The sequence below is a fragment of the Gopherus evgoodei genome, unplaced genomic scaffold, assembly GCF_007399415.2.
Source record: "Gopherus evgoodei ecotype Sinaloan lineage unplaced genomic scaffold, rGopEvg1_v1.p scaffold_93_arrow_ctg1, whole genome shotgun sequence".
Lineage (NCBI taxonomy): Eukaryota > Metazoa > Chordata > Testudines > Testudinidae > Gopherus > Gopherus evgoodei.
Window position 1 is genome coordinate 238,478 of NW_022060114.1, and position 5,278 is coordinate 243,755.

Consider the following 5,278-nt stretch of genomic DNA (forward strand, 5'->3'; position numbering starts at 1 on the left):
CTGCTTTCTGAGATCTCTCAACTAGCCAGTTTTTAGTTCCTTTTACATGTGCACTGCTGATATTGAATAGTGTTCATATTTTAATCTGAATAGTTTCCCCTACTAAATCAAATGTCTCAGAGAAATCAAATGTTATTGCATCTGTGCTGTTCCCTTGATCAGCCAAACATGAAATCTCATAAAAGGATGAAATCAGCTGTATTTGACAAGACCTGTTTCCATAAACCATGTTTCTGACTTGAATGAATTATATTCCTAGACTATTTTTTTAACTACTCCAATACCAGCTTTTCCATTACTTCCTTACCTTCTCAAATATTTTTTTAAATGTTCCTTTCATATTTTAATTATTTACATTTAATACAGAAGTGTCCTGTATTTCCTTTTTTTCTTGTTTTTGTTTTGGCTCTGCTGCTCTTTGATTGCATAATGGCTTCAATGAGATTTGTGAATGATGGGTCAGTTTGTAACTCTAAGGTTCTACTGTAGATGTGGTGCATGTAGTGTATCATATTAACATTATGTATCCATCCAGGCATTTGTCCTGCGACCATCATCCCAGACCCTGGGCACATAAAGAAAGTCAAGAGGACATACAGTACATGCAGGAATTTCTCCCCTGCTACATGTCAGATTCCAACACAACCAACTTCATCAACCCCTCCACCTTCATCCTGCTGGGCATTCCTGACCTGCAGATGGCCCAAGTCTGGATCTCCATACCCTTCTGCACCATGTATGCCATAGCCATCTTGGGGAACTTCATCATCCTGTTCATTGTGAAGAGGGAGACGAGCCTCCATGAGCCCATGTACTATTTCCTCTGCATGCTGGCCATCACCGACCTGGTCCTGTCCACTTCCACTCTACCCAAAATGCTGAGCATCTTCTGGTTCAATTCTAGGGAGATCAATTTCAGTGCCTGCCTCACCCAGATGTACTTCATTCACTGCTTCTCAGTGATGGAGTCTGGGATTTTCGTGGCCATGGCTTGGGATCGCTACGTGGCCATCTGTGATCCCCTGAGACATTCCATTATCCTGACAAACCCCAAGGTGGCCAAGATCAGCCTGGCTGTGGTGTTGCGCGGTAGCATGCTCGTACTGCCCTATCCCTTCCTGGTTAGGCAGTGGCCATATTGCAGAACCAACATCATCCCCCACACCTACTGTGAGCACATAGCCGTGGTGAAGCTGGCCTGCACAAACATCCGCATTAGTAGTTACTACGGCCTCTTAGTGGCATTTTTGGTGACCGGTCTGGATGTATTTTTTATCGCTGTGTCCTATATCCAGATCCTCAGGGCCATCTTCAGCCTCCCCACAAAGGATGCCCGGCTGAAGACTTTTGGGACCTGCAGCTCCCACCTCTGTGTCATCTTACATTCCATCTCTCTTCTCCTTCCTCATGCACCGGTTTGGGCACAATTTGGCCCTGCATTTCCACATTCTCATTGCCAATGTGTACCTCCTGGTGCCCCCCATGCTAAATCCCATCATCTATGGGATGAGGACCAAACAGATCTGGAACAGGCTGCTCCAACTCTTACTCATACAGGACCTAAAGATTTTTCCTCCTTGTGCTTTGTCTCTCAGACTGAGGTCCACTGGCTGGTGACATGGTGCCAGACCCTCTTTCTGAATCAGTTACTGGACAGTCAAAGAGACATTAAATCCTTTCCTGACCGTACTGTGCTTTGTCAGCATGATAAACTGGGGAATTTGTCTTGTACAGCTCATATGGTTTCCACTTTACAAGTGCTAGTAAATGAAATATTGAGACTTTGCTTCCTACCCTGTTTCTTCCACCAAGGCTTCCCCTCTGCCCCATCTCCTTCCCCAATTCCCCTCCATCTGAGTAGCCTACTCCATCAAGGCCGAGGGACTCACCTCGTCGTTTTCTCCTCTCTTCCCCTCCCTCATAACTCTCTAGATTGTCTCCACCTCCCTCCCTGCCCAGACTGTGCTCCCTCAGCTCTGGGTCTGAGACATGCACTTCTGCAGCTCAGGATGATCAGGGGTGACATGAATTAATAACCCAAAGACTCCCCCACACTGCAGCAACTGGACACCATCAGATCCCTTTTTGACCATACTTTCTGGTTCAAAACTGGGTAGCTGACAACCCTAAGTGGCACCCAGAAGCAGAAGCCAAAACCCTGACTGTCTGGGTAAAAACCCAGATGGGTGGAAACTATGTTAGCTCATGTCTGATTGAGTTAACCCTCTGTATCCTTATGTCTTGGGCTTTTCCTGTGCTCTTCACTCACGTAGCTTATGCAAAGGGGCAGGATGCTGAGATGGAGGCATCTGTCTATAAATCGGTTGGTCATCAAAGACTATTAGCACTTAATGAGATATCGCCCAGACAGAAGAAAGAAGTAACTGTATTCTAGATAAAAGCCAGTTTTCTCCAATGTCTCTGCAGAGGGGTGGACGTAGAAGGAATGGCACCTCCTCTGAAGAGTGAACAGAGAGGGGAGGGTTTGGTCCAGCCCTTTATAAACAGAGAGATTGGATGAGCCAGAAGAAGCTGGGGTAGGAGAGAAGGACAAGGGCAGAGGAGGGGACTCTGGTTGCAGGGCTCTGGCTGCAGCACAGAGACAGACTCCAGCTGAGGAGGAGCCAGGAGTTCCAGGAGGTGACCCCTGGGAACCCCAGAATGGGTCTGACTAAATCTCAAAGAATGCTCCAAGGTGGTGAAGAGACAGAGGCAGGGAATGGCATGTAGGTGTTGTATTCTGTTTAACTGGATCGGGGTATCTCTTGTGGAATTGTTTTAGCAGCCCTCTTTGGAAGGCCTGGGTCTGTTTGCTTTAACAATCCTGTGCCCTGAAACAGAGAAACTGGAAACAGAGTGCGCCCAAGGGGGAGCTTTGGGCAGGGGGTGCTGAAGCAATTGGAGAGTCTGGGGAAGCAGCCTAGTCTCAGGGCCTTGGTGTGCAGATCTCAGTTCCCAGAGAGAGGCGCTAGAATGGAAGCTGCATCCCAAAAGTGGGCCTAGAAGCCCAGAGCCAGAGGCAAGGCCTGGACAGTGCTTGGACTCCAAATCACATGGAGCCATTGTGGGGGCCCAAACACTGCCATTGGGCGGGTGTCAAGCTGTGGGAGCTTGTGCAGGGCTGTGACAGAAAACCTGGAGCTGCTGCTCGGATGCTAGGCGACTATGCATGGAAGTGGAGAAGGCCTAGGCGATCCCAAACCTCAGGGGAGGTGTCCACAAGATGTTCTCTTCACCCAAATGTGGCCCATTTTCCTCTGCCCTCGGTGCTCTGATTCCTGGACTGATCCAGCCAGGTTGTCCTGTAGGAAATGTTCCCTGAACCAGGCAGTGACAGTTTGGGTTCAGGGAGGTGGTTTGTCTCTCCCTTGGAAACTCTCTCTCTTCCCACGCATTTTGGTCCATCTCTCACTTTCCTTTGTAACTCACCCCCACCACCACAAACACAGACACCTCCTTCTCTCTGACACTTCGAATGTGCCTCCTGTGACACGCTACACCTCGGGGATTCCCCTGTAAGCCCCATATTTTTCATTTACATTCAATTGTGATATTGCATATAAAGCATGCCATGTAAGGTATCAGGTGAAAGGTTGTGACCTAGTAAAAGTCACTGTTCTATCTAGACATCTATATCATTAGTGCATATGAAATTATACGATTGTGATGTATGGTTGTCAGTAAAACATGCTGTAAATTGGGGAATTGGCCAGATATTAGCTCCCCAGAGGCAACAGCAAGGAAAATAATGAATGCTATAAAACAGAACACAATGGCCACATTCTTGGCCTTTCTCCTTCTCCCACCTACGCTGCAAGCAACAATGACACTCTGAAGACTGAAGACTCCAACAGAGGAAACTGGCCCAGGTTTCAAGGGAGAAACCTGTGTATATCCAGTGGGGTGAGAAAAACTGGTTAATCTAGATGTTGCCCAGTAGAATAGGGTTGAGTGTTTAGACTGCTTGCCTATATTTTCTTTTCTCTCAATAATCACTTTTGTCATGAATAAACTTGTTTTCTGTTTATCTTTGCCAGTGAGTTTGTCTGAAGTGTTTGGTAAATCTGCTCAGGTTTATAGAGGCTGGTGTATTATCACTTTCTATTCATGAACCAGCTCATATATACACCTTAGACATTAGGTATATTCTTAAGGTACCAGGCTTCTTGTTTAGTACTTGTAGCATGTCCAGGCCTGGATGTTTTTGGAGGTGAGCTGTAACCACAATAGGTCCCAGGTGGTCCAGTCCGGGGGCAAGCCAAATGTCTGGTTTCTTTGCCCATTCACTGCTGCCTTCTGAAGGGAGTTGCACATACTGGCCAGATTTGAAACAGCTATCTTGTGTAACATGTACCAAGGGCAGATCCCAGGAAGCTGCATCAGGTATGTTTGACAGGAGGATTAATGTTGGGAGTCACATTTCATAGAATCATAGATTATTAGGGTTGGCAAGGAAAGATTATTAGGTTTGCCTCAGGAGATCATCTAGTCCACCCCCTTGCTCAAAGCAGGACCAATCACCAAATGGCCCCCTCAAGGACTTAACTCACAACCCTGGGTTTAGCAGGCCAATGCTCAAACCAGAGCTATCCCCCCTCAATTTTTATTATTATTATTATTATTTTATTTGTTACATACAATGATACAATATAAACAAAATGAATTAATTTATGCATTTTAATTCTGGTTTTATGAACCCATGTTGGAATTTCTTGCACTTTCACAGCGGTATTTGTATGGGCAATACCATGACCTAATTTTTCTCCTGTACGTCCGCCCAAGAGGGGGTCTCTGGAGGGTCCAGGACTTAAGAGGTGCACTTCTACGAGGAACCAGTATGCTTTGCTGAAGTAAAGAGTGAATAATGTCACCTACCGCATCCAAGGCCTCAGATTTGAGGGAGATTGCTTGGTAAGTGGAGGAAATTGACTGGTAACCTGGATGGGTGGGCAAAAATGAGCAGGCATCAAACTGAAAGACAGCTTATTTTCTGGCCAAACAGAGGGGAACTTGGAACATAATTCTTGAAAAGAGTTAGACGTATCCCAAGTAAAAGCCACAGATTTGGCAGTTGCAACAGAAGAGAGGGATGTATCATTGTGGAGGGGGTTGGTATGAGTACACATAAGTTTATGAGTAACTGGACTCTGAGCGAGGATAAGAATTGCTGCAAGGTCGCAGAGGACGTCCATGCCTAGAATAATCCCCTCTGCATTTGGAGACATAAAAAAGACTGAGTCCACAAGAATAGATTTGATTTTACAAGAACAGGGGAGCT

At 46.2% G+C, this 5,278-nt stretch overlaps 1 pseudogene; it reads left to right on the forward strand.

The window, feature by feature from the left end:
* Positions 1–626: 626 nt before the first annotated feature.
* On the forward strand, positions 627–1,617 carry LOC115644165 (annotated as a pseudogene).
* The last annotated feature ends 3,661 nt before the right edge of the window (positions 1,618–5,278 follow it).